Genomic DNA, 16818 nt, shown 5'->3' with positions numbered 1-16818 from the left:
TTTATTTTCAATGTGAGACATGTTTGTTTTTTGCCAGAGTACATTATGGCCGGTGGAAGGTGTATGGTAAGCTAGGCCTGATTTGTGTTCCCTTCTTTTTTGCACGTCTTTTTGGTGTTCGTTCATGCGAATTTCCCCTGATCTCCACGTCTAGCCTTCATAGAAGATGCCACAGTAACAATGAATTTTATGAAAACCTCTACATCATCCTTTAAAAAAACCAGGTGTAGAGGTTTTGGGGGATGTAGAAATCTTGAAATTTTTTACAGCTGTTGAAAAGCCACTTTGATGTTATATTTGTTTAGTAATTTGGCCATTTTGTCTGTAACATTCTTGATGTACGGAAGCGTGATTGCGTTCTTGAAATCTTGCTTTTGTGAGATGCTTGTAGAGGATCTTTTTGATTGTCTTAGGTTCATAACCATTTTTTTTTTTGAGGATCTGTGTTAAATATCGAAATTCTTCATTTCTTTGGTTTTCTGTGCTGGAATTATTATAAGCTCTGTCCCTCAAGGTTTTAATTAAACCTACTTTTTGCGAAGGGTGGTGGTGTGAGGCCGCATTTAGAAATCTTCCGGTGTTGGTGGGTTTTCTATAGATGAAGAAGGATAATTTATTATATTTTTCATTCACTTCTATTATGGTATAAGAAAAATAAGTTTTTTATGTTCTTCTTGTTCCAAAGTAAATTTTATGTTGTGTGTATATTATTCAGGTAATCTGTAAAAGCAGTTAGTTCCTCTGTTTTTCTTGGCCATGTGATGAAAATATCGTCTACATAGCGTAGCCAAATTTTCGGATTTTTATGATAATTGTTTAAAGCATTGTCTATTCGGTCTGCAATGTTACACTGCAGACCGAATAGACAATGCTTTAAACAATTAGGTAAATCAGGTAAATTCCTGTGTCTTAACACAGTCCTCTTCACTAGAAATGCCCGTCATTCCTCAGCGAAGGTATTAGATATTAGATATTAGAGCAAACTGTACATTCAATATGGATATAAATTCAGTCAAGCGACACTATCCACAATGTATCGGTTGATGAATTTAAAAAAAATAAAATTTTGAAAATCATTATCACAGAAGAATTCTTGGGACTTAACATGACTGCAGCTTAAAGACATCCATATAACTCTGGAAAAACGATATCTTTAGGTAGGAGATGATTTTCATCGCCCAGTGTGAGACCATTTCCCGGCTTATTATAGGCCTGCAATTAAAAAAAAAAACACCACAACAACTAGAAGGTGCCTCTGCAGTCACTAAGTAATGATAACGCATTGGCTAGAAAGAATGAGTCTGAATCGCGCGTAGGTCAGAAAATAAAGTTTGTAACGATTTTGCCAACAATTAAAGTGGGTGATCTAGCCATTTATGGAGGTGGCGGAGCTTTCCCTATCAAGGCTTTTTTTTTTCCATTCACTTTGCAAAACAACAAATCCGCAGAAATTAACAGGTGTAATATGTACTGGTCTCGTAGTCTTAATTGCTTAAGCCATATTTCCAAACAGAGCAGAACAAAACTCCGTTTCTATGACGTCGTATCTTATCAGGTTGATCTCAGAGAGATGCGTATTCTGCAGAGAGCATATTTTTGGCGGAATAATAACTGTAGATTAAATAGAAGACTCGCTAAGAGGTTTTCCTCTTTACGTATTTGCTATTAGCTTACGTATATACTTCTTCATCTAGTGAATGACTGTAGTAACGAAAAGACCTGACATTCGAATGTATCCTGGAATGAATACTTCAGCAAATGCAATTTGTGTTACCTTTTGATGCAGATAGGAAACGTACACAGCTTTTGTGTTCGTCAAAAAGATTAACATATTGTTTTTCCAAACTGAACAAAAGATTCCTTGATTATTTCATTTCAGTGCAACAAGAAAATGTTTATGGCATCAAAATAATCTTTTGTCCTGGCTGAGAAAAACGACCACAGTTGAAAAACCTTTGCATTGAATCTTTGCGTTTGATTCCTCCATTGTAAACGCAAGCAGGTCTACTTAAAACAATCCTGAGTATGATGCACATCATAATCCCTGCAACGTACAAATGTGTTATAGAGTCCACACCACGCCGCATTGCGGCAGTTCTGGTAGCAAGAGGGACAGGCCTACAGACTATTTGGTGGGCAGTCGCTGTATTTTGAATTCTGTCCACATATGGACTCAGTATTAGTCTTCAGCCTTTTCGGATAATCAAGAATTCCAGGTAGCCTCTAGGGAGATGTAAAAAAAAAAAAGGAAACAGTGCTGACAGGATAGTGAAACTGGCGAAAGGTCGTAATCATATATATATATATATATATATATATATATATGATCTTTAATTAATATCATGAAACCAGCGTATAAATCTATTAACTGCATGTTTTATTGCACTGGGAAAAAAAGCAAGAAAAGAGTCACTTTCTCAATATAATGATATGAGAATTAGTGGAATGTGTTTGCTGAATTTATATTTTGAATAATAATAATAATAGAGGTCTAGGAGAAATTGGAGGATTTCTGTTATGTTGGCTTCTCTATTTCATGGTCCTAACCGCGACAAAAAACAGAGTTAACTAGTTGTGGTGTCAGTGCCTTAATTAAACTAACTGTCTCGAATGAGAAGAGTTCGGGAAATAGAACTAAATGTTAATTAAATGATATTCTTGTTCAATATTTTTTTACACAAGTGTAAAAAAATAAGACTTGCGTGTCAAGAGTCTTCACGACTAGGCTACTTGTATATGGAGACATAACTTCACATCACTTGTCTTATTGTCTCAGTATCGCATAATTCTTTGCTTCATTACACTTTGGTAAAGGATTAAAGATGAATATAATTTTTTGGCAAGTACAATTTACTTTTGTAACCAAGTGAAAAAAAAAAAAAAAAAACTTTTACAGCTAAATTTCATAGACCCAGTATTTAGCTTTTGATCTGGTAATTCCGACTGAAACTTGATTTTATTTTTCTGATGAAAATAAAAAATAGTAAAAGCCACTTTCTGTGTGATTTTCATTAAGCTCTGTATTCCGTTTTGCAGGTGAAATGGCAAAAACGCGTCCTTTTTTCTGTTGATCCACCAATAATAAAATAGTCAGCGATCGCATTTTTAAATTAATTAAAATGAATCAGATGGCAAGCATCTAGTACAGTACTAGGATCTACATATGGATAAAATTTCCCTTCCGAAATACTGCTCTTAGTAGCCGCTAAACCACCATTTTGAAGCAATTTCAGACTCATTTTAAGAATGAGCAGAAATACGAATAACATTGCACATGCTTCCATACTTACGCAGGATCAATCGACTTCAAAATATTTACTATATTCAAAAACCAACGGATAAATGAAGATTTATTTAAGATAGTCAAAGCGTTCGCTGAGAAAAAACTACAAATAATGTTACTGTGGATTATATCTCCTTCTAATTATGGCATACATCTTGAGCAGCTCATTAGAGTAAACGCAGCTTATTTAAATAACTTTCACGGCTTGAAATGTAACAAAATTGTATATACAATACATTAAAAGAAAAAACTTTAATATATTTTATTCAACGTTACGTGCACATCGTCATGGAGATCGGTTGTTAACTACATTCGAAAAGATGAATTGCTATAATGAGTCATAAATCATGCGTGTATTAGCTTTTTTTTTTTTTTCGTCACACCTGAAATCTATTATATCACACTATTAGTAAGTAGTAATACACTATTAGTATTAATAGTAATTCATAGGCAAAAAATATTTAAAATAATTATTAATAATAAAAAAACTTAAATTAATAGTGATCACTTCCCAAAGCTTGAATATTGGCATGCAGTCTGATCGGTTCGGGTTAGGACAACTTCGTAGCGTTTCATATGTTTGAAGGAAAACATATCCAAGTTTTGATAAGTGATGGCTATTAATTCTTCACTTTTTTATTAATAATTCTTTTAAATAATTTTTGTCTACGCAACTGACTACAATTGTTCCTTTGAACTCTTATACAGTAAAACCTCGATATAACGAACTAATTTATGCGAGGGATGTCCGTTAAATCCGAAAGTCCATTATATAATAAAGTATATTTTCTGAATGCATCGGCGGCATGGGTTAAACCCGTTAAAACTGCCGCAAAAAGTCACGCAACGCGACAAAAGAACCAATTACATGGCGATTGGTGTGATCACGTACTAATCATTCGCCGAACATTTTTTATGAGCGGTGACTCATTTATGTCGGCTAAATTACTAGTGTTTTTCCAACATATGATAGCCTATTCGCCAAAATTTGTTAAACATAACAGAAAATTATAACAAAAAATAACCCGTTAATTTAATTATAAGCAAATCTTGGTTAAAAGCATTTTAAAATTAACAGGGTGTTTATTTTCACATGTGACATAAGGAAAGGAAATTTTGTCCGTTAAATTCCAAGTACGTTAAATCGAGGTCCGTAAAATCGAGGGTTTACTGTAGTGTAATATCATAGACTTCAGCACCCACCGAGATACAAGCTAATACATGCTTGATTTCTGACTCATTGCTGCGATTCATCTTTTGGATGTAGTTAACGTCCCGGAGGATATCCACGTAAGGTTGAATGAAATACACCTATTGGAGCTTTGAATAAATACTATATAATTTTTGTTACATGTATAAGCATGTAACAAAATTATTTGAAAGTTATTTTAATATGTCTAATGCATACACTCGATTAACGATATTAATTAGAGTACACATAGCGGGGTTTTGTTCTTTAACTGTAATTGAAAAAATATAATAATAATAATTCTTGGTGCAGAAGCAAACATAGTTCATCTGATGTTTGCTTCAGTGGGTAACAAAAATGTGATGTGATTTTAATTTTTTGAATTAATTAATTTTTGGAAAAAATTGAACGTCCAGTTTGTCCAAAGTCAATAGGAAAAAGAAGAATACAAGTACATCCGTCTTATATTCTTCACAACAAATCCGATAAGTCTGGATTGGCGCAACACGGAATAGAGGCAAACCACAATATTCTCTGCTCTAAAACACGACTTCTACACAGATGTCAATATACATTCGTACGCCTATTTAAAGAAAGTGATGAGGCCTTACTTCACTGACCTAACTTGAATCGGAATGACTGCCTATCCTTGAGAAAAATATGGGAAACTTCTAGCCGAATAACACATTAACACTTTTTGTTTTCTAATTAAGGCCAATAGTAAGATTTAGAAAGATAGAAGTTCCTAAGAAACCACTGGATACTACACTTATCTAATGATTTGTTTAGCATGATATTATAAATTAATTTTTTTGGATGATAATATAAATTATATAATTATTTTATAATCACGTTTATGATTAACCTTTTCTTCAGTGAAACATAACGCTATTTACAATTTAACATCGCACGACTCGTACCATTTTGAATGATTCAATTGTTTGCATTCTACCTTGTAAAAAGTGTTGTTCGGTCCACTGATGATAGTTTGTTAGTTTCAAACTGAAAAATTTGGCAGTATATTTAATAAATATTACTTCTTGCGTTTACGGGTAATTAATGTATGATAAAACTATGGCACAAGTTTCCCTCAAAACTAGAATTCTATTTCTTCACGGGGAAATCTTTACCGAAAAGACTGGTAAACTGTCTGTATTACAAGGTTAACTTCGAGCGAAGATTACTTTTTTAAAAAACGCCGCGACCTTCAGATTATTCCAAACTTCGCTAAGATAAAGGAAACGATTAAATCACCTCGTGCTCATACTTTCTACCGGAACCAGCTTGTCTTTAATCCGCAATCAACTCAGAGCAGCTAAAAAGATCTTGCCATTAATATTCGTCTTGTTACTGAACTGTGAACGTTTATCTCCTCAACCTTAATCCACAACTTTCCTACATCGTTCTTAATGTGGCTGAACGCTCGACATCGAAATCGTAAATTCGATGTTCTTGTTGCCATACAAATGAAGCCACTCTATGTTCCAGAGAAATGGGTGGATTATCCGTTAAAGGGCGTGAAACACTTATTCCTTCACAAGGATATGAATTCGCCATAGTTCCAAAAAAGATACCATATTTAGATTTCCTCTCTAACATCGAACGATACTTATTTCACATCTCCAGTGAAAACGCTAGAAGTTTCATCCATCGTACTGAAAGCCAAGCTTCCTTCATCGAACATATCTGTCTGAAAAGAAAGCTCTAAACTCTTTAAGACTCAACATTACCTTGTTATCACCAAAGCGGAGAAGGGAAAAGCTACAGTAGTTATGGATTCCTCAAACTATAAAAGAAAATTTCTCTTTTACTACGGGGTCGCTCAATCTACCAAGAACTGGATCACAACCCCACTAACACCAACTTAAGAAATTAAATTCACTTCTAGACGAAGTTACAAATTTATATGCAGACACCATAGAAAACTTAAAAACACATTTTTCAAGAACTCCTATGTTTTATGGTCTACCTAAGATCCACAAAAAGACATTGCTATCCGTCCGATTGTGGACTGTATTGATTCACCTACTTACCGCATAGACAAACATTTAGCAAAGCTATTGAAATCACATATAGGCAATTCTCGTTCTTTTTTAAAATAACTCGCCAGATTTCTTAGACAAATTTAAGAATGTCTCCATACAACCTACTGATCTTATGGTGAGCTTTGATGTAGAATCTTTATTCATGAAGATCCTACACCTCTATACCTCTCAAAGAGACTTTACAACTGCTTACTGATATTTTCCCACAAGATATCGTAAGACTATTCCAATTCATGATGCATTCCGTATATTTCCTGTTTCAAAAGAAATTCTACAGGCCAATAGAAGGAACTGCAATGGGAAGTCCACTCTCCCCTGCTTTAGCCAACTTTTATTTAGAGCACTTAGAAGACATCCTTGTCTCATCTATACATTCTGAACCTTCATTTTGGATTACATATATACACGACATTTCTGCTGTGTGACATCACAATTTGGATTCCTTACCTATCATTTTGGGTAAAATCAATACGCCACACTCTCGTATCAAATTCACTATGGAAATTTAAAAAGACAACAAATTATCCTTTTTAGATATTATTCTCATCCGCTCACCATCAGGTAATTTAGCAACAAAGGGTTTATAGAAAACCCACATTTGTTGGACGATACATTCCCCAACAATCTGAACATCATCCTTCTCAAAAGACAGGAATCATAAAATGTTTAATTTGAAGAGACAGACCTAATTGTTCAACTCCCCATCAATTACAGGAAGTACTCTCTATTATCAAACAGCATATAAAACTAAATCGCTTCTCCGAAAGAACTACATAACGTTTTCTTGACTCCTACAAACCCAACCAAAATAACAAAGAATCAATAAGTCGAGTTCCAATCCCGTACATCTCCGTCATATCACAGCCTATTTCAAGAATTCTGAGGAAATATGATTTAGTAGCTACTTATATCCCCATTAATAAACTATCCACGTATTTCCCATCGTCTAAACATAAACACTCAACTATGTCTCTTCCTGGTGTATATAAAGTCCCATGTGACTTCCAACTTTCCTACTTTGGACAAACTGGACATTTAGCAGAAAAAAGAATACAAGAACATCAGTCTTATATTCTTCACAACAAATCCGATAAATCTGGATTGGTGCAACACGGAATAGAGACAGACCAAAACATTCGCTAGTTTTAAACTCGACTTCTTCACAGATGTCGGTATAAATTCGAACGCCTGTTCAAAGAGAGTGCCGAGGCCTTACTTCATCGCCCTAACTTGAATCGGAATGGCTGCCTATCCTAGTCATCCTAGTCAAAAATATGGGAAAGTTTGATCCGACATATTTTTATTTTTATTTTTAAAAATTAAGGCCAATAGTGCCATTCACAAAGATAGATCCGAAGATAACACTGGATACTACATCTAGCTAATGATCTGTTTAGTATGATATTATAAATTTAAATTTTTTGGATGATAATATAAATTATATTATTTTATATTTTATAATCATTTTTATGACCGACCTTTTCTTCAGTGAAGCATAACGCTATTAGCGATTTAACATCACGCGTCTTGTACTAATTTGAATAGCTCAATGTTTGCATTCTACCTTGAAAAAAAAATGTTGCTCAGGCCACTGATGATAGTTTGTTAGTTTCAAACTGAAATATTTGGCAGTATATTTAATAAATATTACTTCTTGTGTTTAGGTGTAAATAATTTATGATAAAACTATAACACAAGTTTCCCTCAAAACTAGAATTCTATTTCGTCACGGGGAAATATTTGCCGGAAAACAAAAATGGGGCACAATATATGCATTTATTTAAAATAATATAAAACCGTAAATGAAACAAAAGTAGGATATAAATACGTTTGATGCGTTTGTTGCATAGACAAAACTGTAAATTTATACCAATTTACAAAATTTCCGTCCCACAGGACAATTTTCTAAAATGCAGGACTCCGTCTGAATTGACAAGTCAGACAGTTTGCAAAAGATTGCCACAGAGAGAGAGAGAGAGAGAGAGATACAGAAAGATGGAGGTTTCATATTGCTAAATCGATTATTGTTATCATAAAATGACAAAAACGCCTCTGAATTGCCCAGTTTAGAACAAACCAAAACAGTTTGAAACGAAATTCTGATATTTAGGATAGATATTTTCAATATTTAGTTTATAAAAATGAAAACCAAAATGAAAATGAAAAGATCACTATAGTAATCGATGAGCTCTTCATTGGTATTCATTCCCTTTAAGTATTCAGTTTAGTAACAGCAGTATTATCTTGAGTATTTGGAACTTTATCAATAGAACTAATAGGAATGAGCAAATTGTTAACATATAGACTTTTACTGACAATTTTATGTTTTCGAAATGTATGGTAAAGATCTTGGGAATTTTTCGCCTCATCTGTGAGAAACATGCATTATCATGAAGTGAAAACAATGGTTAAGAACTTCGAATATGTTCAGAAAAACAGTTATGGATTTAGCCTTTTTACAGAATAGCGTGTAGATAGTGACAATCAATTCAAGTAGTAAACAAAGTTCACAAAGAGAGAGAGAAGGGGAGCGGGTATACAATTTAAAGAATTGTGCGCAAAACTTTGATATGGTTTAATGTTATCATAGTCTGTCATAATAATCATGTTTATTTCTGCGATTGCAACACGGTTGAAAAGATTCTATAAACGATGCAATCAGCGTTTCAGTAGCAGTGGAAGTTTGTATGAGAGTATTAGATACCGGACTTCGTTTTCATGGAACAGCATACAAACCAGCCCCTCCCCGCCAAAATAATTCATTTTCATAGTGTAGAGTGTTGCATGATTGGACATCTTGTTATTGTTAAGCTGTGGTATGGCATGATGAATCCTTAAATTAGAAGAACATATTTAGGATGAGCTGCCACGAAAACGTTATATACCAGATACTATCGTTACATCTGCTCAGTGTAATGTAATTATTGTAATTAATTATAGTAATTCCATTATAATGTGTGGGGAAGTTTCTTTTAGTGTGGGCCTACATAAATGATAATCGAATATAATATTGACTTCGAAGCAAATTCTGTTTTGACAGCTCGTTGGATGTTTTATGGAAACGGCACAGTCGAGTAAGTATTACCATGATAAGGCACAGGTCATACTGTAAGGGAAATGGGAATAAGCTGCCCAAATAGGAGTGCAACGATTGGAGGAACAATACGAGTTATTGTGTGATTCTCACATATCTGTAGAATACCTTCCGAATTCATATAAATGTCAACTCAAGATGAGATTAACGGCCGTACTTCACTACAAGAAGAGGCTTCTATTTTAGTGGGCCAAAATACCTTTATCAGCATTTACAAGAACGTTCATAGCGGAGTAACATCTGTTATTTAGATCAAATAAACGAACAATGTTCGTGACCCACTAAAGTGTCGAATATATGTCACGCATAGCAAAGTTGCCCAGTTTTTCTGGTGTTAGATCTGTAGATATAATTATGAAATAAAAGCCATGCCGCTTTTTGTCGACGAAGCAAATTATATAGAAATAGTGGATATTTCCGACATTGTTTCAAAGCTGAAAAGATGTAGAAACTTCGAAAGGTTCGAAATTTTGACCAGAGAGCTTATGAGAATCCAGTCCTCAGCATCGGAGTTATCTTAGCTTGCACGACTTAAAAGATAAAAGCGCTGTCTTCCGTATAATCGCCTTTTCTTAGTGCATTTAATAAAGGTTACTTAAATTAAGGGGATATTAAATCCCACATAGTTTTAAAACCGAATAAGAAACTCAAAGATCGGAATCAGAGAGTTTCTTGCCGAATATGGTAAATAAAAATAAACTATTTTGGCAAGAAACTGTCTGATTCCGATCTTTGAGTTTCTTATTCGGTTTTAAAACTATGTGGGATTTAATATCCCCTTAATTTAAGTAATGTTTTCATTGCCGAAATGAAGCTTATTAGCTCTTTATACTTAAGTAACTTAATGGTTGCACCTGTTTGGATAACTCGTTCGCAGAGTATATAAGTTCTTTTCGCTATACACTTTGGTATTAGGTCTAGCTACTCACTGATGAAGCCTCAAAAAAGGCTGAAACCGGTGGGGGCTATTATGAGTTCGCTCCCTTGGGGTTTTTGCCTTAAGGGAGCAATTTGAGTCTCCGGGGAAAGTGTTCTCCGGCACGGCCCGCTGAGGGGCTTTGTCGGTGAATGATTTTCTTCGGAATTTGAGCGGTTCTGCTCGGTGGTGGCGTGTGGGTGGAAGGCCATCACTGAGTGGAGCCAACGCTGAGATGGACGGTCTTTCGCCCACGATTGAGTGGCCTAGGGATCGTCCGAATTTTTAGAGACGGCTTTACTTACTCATAAGGCTGAAACCGGTCTGGGTAGTGACCTCCCTCCATAATGTAATAACAGCATACATTTCCTAGGAAATGTGTTTTTACATTATGGAAAATACCTAAGAATAGCGAGCTGAACTTCCCCCACCTTTGCAACGAGTTGCCCGGTATTGTACTACGTACTAGGATCACTTGCATTGGCTAACGCTAGTGTCGCCGATACTTTATAGTTTACTATATTCGGCAAGAAACTCTCTGATTCCGATCTTTGAGTTTCTTATTCGGTTTCAAAACTATGTGGGATTTAATATCCCCTTAATTTAAGTAATGTTTTCATTGCCGAAATGAAGCTTATTAGCTCTTTATACTTAAGTAATTTAATAAAGGTTTTTTCTGGCCTAAAAGTTTTTTCAAACTGCATAGAATAAGCAGTCAGGTTTGTTCAAATTGTCAGGTTCCAAAAACCTGTGAGTGAACTAAGAAGGTCACTCCTCAGGTAGCTCCAAAACTGGATCTCTTATGAATCTCTGAGCTCTATTTGATCACGGAGCCGAATTTCCGCACCGTTCAACTAAAGGCAAGTGCTACCACCGCGCTAAGCCTTCGCTCGGTGAAGCAGCAGACAAACCGCCAGAGTGAACGGCCTACTGTTCTTTTCGGAAACTAGGCAGAAACGTAAGAGAACGAGAACTCTCATTCAGTACCAAAACAATCCGATGTCAGAGAGTTATATTCTTCATAAGTGAACCCTCAGTCGGTGAAAAATATTAATTATCTGTTAATATATACTGTATATTTTTCAGATAAGAACAGAGTTCAAATCTTGAGGGTCCCCCCCCCCCCCCTCAAGATTTGAACTTTGGTTGAAATATTATTTTTATCTCACTTCATGTCTAAAAAAATGATCGAAACGCAGCACGGGGTATTGATCAAATACGAGATCACGAAATTGGAATTCTAAACTGTGGCCTTCTTAACAACAAAGAATGAAAGTAACAGCATTTGTTTCATACATAACTGAAAATAATAGCGATCCACAGTTTCTGCATTTTTACTGATAGCTGCAGATGATACCCAAACAACTAATTAATTACTGCCACATATCAAAATCAAAACTTAGAAAACAAGGAACTATCTGCACTAGTCCATGTCATGTCGCTGTCTGCGTAACTTATATACTTCTATCTCCACACCAGCTTTTAAACAGTTTATCTCGGAAATGCTCATGTACTGGAAATTGCTGTACGGATAATCCGTCGTATGTTCCTATATATCGTATTAAATCTATATATATATAGAGTGAGTTTCATATGATATACGGGAGCACAATATCCAGTTTATCAGCTACGTAATAGGATAATCGCATTACGAACTCTGCGATGTTGATCGTTCAACATTGCAGAGATAATAAACAGAACTGTTGCGTCTATGAGAGTAGAGTATCCATATTCGCCCAAAACGCCGAAGAGACCGTCCAGAACTTAAGGATTGCTAAGGCCGACATTCCTTTTACTTGAAATTTCAATGACAAGTCATGCGTGACGTATATGTGCTTCAGCTATCTCGTCACACAACGGTTACAGGACTGCCAACCAACCAACCATCCAACCAATCAACCAACCCTCATATTCAATCAGGACGGGTATTCTACTTGCTGTTCTCCTGATGGCTGTGATAGTCGCTTCTTGCTTGATGACTAAGTGATGGACAATGGATGGGTAGAAATGTTCTCGTCGACGCCCTAAGTTATCTGCGGTGTTATGCCAAATACAAAGTGTACTCCATAGAGATTCAGGATATCGTTCAACTGAAAGTGCACATTACATCAGCACTGTATCCTCTAATGCGAAAGACAACGAGTGGATGGAGAGAAAGTGATTACGTTTTGGCTTATTCGGTGCTGCAAATACACATTACTGAGTGCCTTTGAGCCACCAGAGATATCATATTTTTTTACCAGGATGTTATGTTCCCATACAGAATATGAAGTGCAATCCTAATGCCTATAATTAACACGTGAATGTTTTTATTATTTTTATTATTATTATTTGTATTCTTCAATGAAACGTTAAGGCTTCAAAATTATATATTTTTAAGTAGATCTCGTATATATCGCATTCAAAACTCTATAGCGTATAATCTTAAACTGACTTTAAATTACTATGTTGCTTTGGTTGCTTCCTTCTTGGAAATCTCTGAAATGAAATGAAAACATAGTGACTTAATTTACGTCTTTGCTGTTAATCAGTATGGGAGGTACCTCAACATAAAAAAATGCACAGTTCAAGGATGATACGTTTAAAGTTAGTGGTCTTCGTGGAATCAACATATAAATATTCCTATATGAACATATGAATTCAAATAATATTTTTTCTTCGATTTCTTCATTTTCTTTAATTCAAAATAAATAAATAGAAAAATTAAAACGGTATTCTTATTTAGCGCCAAAATTCTTCAGTATTCTACTTACTTTGAATTATTTTTAGTAATTCAAATATACAATAGAGCTTTCGTCGCTCAGTCGGTATAGACAAATCCCTTTGGTAGGAAAGATGTGGGTTCGATTCTCGTCAATGAGGGGAGGAACCTTTATCTGGTCTCCTTCGACTAAAGGTGAGTTAGCCGGTTTCATACCGAGTTAGAGGTGTTTTTTTTTTCTTTTCTTTTCTTTTCCTTCTTTTCGGAAACTAGGTTTTTTCGTCTCTCAGAAAACAGGCAAACCGGCCTCGTGAACACGAGCTGCTACAGTAAAATAAAAATAATAAAATAAAATAAAATAAAATTCACCTCTTCTCCCAGCGGCAGGCCGGGTGAGGGTTTTTCTGACAAAGTCGCATCAAATGTAACAGGCGGACTTTGCACTGGAAGGGGGATAAACGCGCAGAGTAAGAAGAATTCAAATATACAATGATGACTGTACACTTGAATTGATAAAATTTTTGAATTGAAAAAAACAGAGTTTTGGTATTAGTAGAAGATCCTATTGTACGTGGTCTTCTTAACTGTATGTTTGTTCGGTTCTTCAACTGAAAATCCATTTTCACATTTCTTTAAATAAAAGAAATGTGAAATGCACACACACACACACACACAAAGAGAAATGTTTCTTTGTGCACAAATATGCAACCACAGCACACGCATGAATCACAAATCCTCATGGGCTACCCAGAAAAATGTAATTATATATATATTAAGGATACGTAATTTTATAAACTTGTTTTTTTACTCCTTCTCCCAAGTAAGCAAATCAGTTAAGTTTGCGCCTGAACGTAGTTCAAGACTAAAAGGTAGTGCCACATCAGGGCAATTCGTTGTAAAGGTGGGTAAAGCTCTGATCACTATTCTTAGTACTGAGCTTTACTCACCTTTACAACGAGTTTCCTGGTGCTGCACTACCTTTTAGTCTTGAACTACATTCAGGCGCAAACTTAACTGTTTTGCTTACTTGGGAGAAGGAGTAAAAAAACCAAGTTTATAAAATTACTTGGTATCCTTAATATATATTATCCCCAAGGTAAAAAAATTCATATATATATATATATATATATATATATATATCAGACTACATAATCTGGTAAATGGCTTTACCCACCTTACAAAAAAACAAATAATCATCTCACAGATTGCAATAGATGCATTTAAGATGTTTACAGGAGGGGAGAGGAATTATTTAAGTCCTTTTTAGGACTTCCAGGGTAACAATTAGCAATGCTGAACCAAGGAAGTTAACTGAGGTTCGGCTGTTGCTGTTATCCTGGGTGATGAGTTTTTGAGTTCGCTCTCGTAAGGTTTTTGCCTTAAGGGAGCACTCTGAGTCTCTGGGGAAGGTGTTCTCCGGCACGGCCCGCTGAGGGGTTCTTGCCGGTGAATTATTTTCCTCGGAATTTGAGCGGTTCTGCTCAGTGGTCGGGGAGCCCGTCACTGAGTGGAACCAACGCTGAGATATGGACGGTCTTTCGCCCACTATGGAGTGGCCTAGAGATCGTCGATTTTTTGAGATTTTACCCTTTACTTACTAATCAGGACTTCCAGGGTAACAAATGGCAATGCTGTACCAATGAAGTTTAACTGAGGTTCGGCTGTTGCTGTTATCCTGCTGAGTTTCGAGAGTTCGCTCTCTTAGGGTTTTTGCCTTAAGGGAGCAATTTGAGTCTCCGGGGAAAGTGTTCTCCGGCACGGCCCGCTGAGGGGTTCTTGTCGGTGAATTATTTTCTTCGGAATGAGCGGTTCTTCTCGGTGGTCGAGTTTCACTGAGTGGAACCAACGCGGAGATTTGGACGGTCTTTCGCCCACGAATGAGTGGCCTAGAGATCGTCTGATTTTTTGAGATTTGAGATTTTACCCCTTTACTTAAACAGAGGGTAACAAATGGCAATGCTGTAGCCAATGAAGTTTTAACTGAGGCCCGGCTATTTCCGTTACCCAGCCATGACTAGAGCTTTTTAGCTCAATATCACTCCATCCACACAGATTTTCTTCATTCAGATGATGGGATCAGATGACGGGATAAAGAGTCAAGGACTCACTCCATCGCCCAGTTATTTTAAGAACTTAAGATGTTTACATTTTGACCTCCTCTTAATTCAGCTTCTTGCCTATCATTTTATACTACTTTTGGATTCAGGAGCTGAAGTTTTAAGTTCCTGGAAAATGGCGACGACTTCTCATATAATTTATTAGTTTAATTCTTTTCAATCTTCATTACCAAATAAATTGTTTAACATTCGTGAAATATTTTAGTTAAAAACTCAATTCTTTCCGATGGTGTTTGCTGATGAAATTTAATAAAAAAAAAAGGTAGACACTTTATTTTAAAATGGTTAAATTCTTCTTCACTGTACTGTATTTATTTATTTATTTTTACTGTGTGTGTATGTGCGTGCGTGCTTGGGATCCGTTTTTGAATATCATCACAAGTTTAAAGAGATTTATTGTGATCCCATGCAAAAACCCAAACTGCGTGTGTTGCAGACTTGTGAGGAAAGTGTTCATCCTTAACATAAGCGTTCTGTTTACGAACTGTTTTTAATACTCAAGGCACGTGTTTAATACTTTTAATACTTAACAGACGTGTTTAACGTATTTAGAGACTGATTTGAAGAATTGTTTGATTTTAGACTAATTAATAATTTTATTGCAAACATAATCGTTATAATACAACTACTAAATATAATACTTTCAGGCATAAAATATTAATTAAAAAACAAATAAATAACAACTGTTTATAACAATGAAAGAAAACAAAATGAATCGTGAATTAGTCATTCCAATAACAGAGATTTACATTATTTCGTTATATATATATAATTTGTGTTACAGTTTTATAAGTCTCATACAGTTCAATCCAAGTATACAGTAAATAGTATGCATGTTTATGGCATGCAAATTAGAAGCATATATAGATTTTGCTACAACATGTAATATATGCGGAATATATGGCTCATAACAGTCTATGCTTACTATATTGATGAAAGCCAACCGGATTATTGGTCTCGGCCGAGATCGAGTCTAACTCTCCTTGCCACTCAGAAGATGAACCAATGCAATAGAAACGAATGGATACTTCTCACCGTTGCTCCTTCAATTAGCTCCTTCACGAAGCGCCGGTCTAGAACGAATATGTAGCCCCGCATTATGCGCTCATTTGTAGAAGGATTAATGGAATTTAACTCGTAAATATTTCATTTTAGTGAGCAATACACAATTATTCACATTCAAATACCCACACGTGCGCGCACACACACACATAAATAATATTATATTTGTATTTACAGAATACTTTTCCTCCTCTACGAATCAGCGGATAATGTCCATATTCGTTAAACGGCGCTCCTACAAGAGCAACAAACCGAATCAAGGAAGGAACCTGCCTTTCTCTTTTTTCTTCTGAGTGAACCGACCGATTAACTTTTGTCTGTTGCTTCCCACTGTCTTCATTTTATAGCAAATATGGAAATGCTTCGGTGTTAGTATCATTTAAAACTCCTTGTTTTCACTAAAGGTGTAAG

This window comes from Typopeltis vanoorti, chromosome 2, assembly GCF_054136105.1.
Source record: "Typopeltis vanoorti isolate ZY-2024b chromosome 2, IOZ_Tvanoo_1.0, whole genome shotgun sequence".
Lineage (NCBI taxonomy): Eukaryota > Metazoa > Arthropoda > Arachnida > Uropygi > Thelyphonidae > Typopeltis > Typopeltis vanoorti.
Note: the sequence above shows the minus strand (reverse complement) of the source record.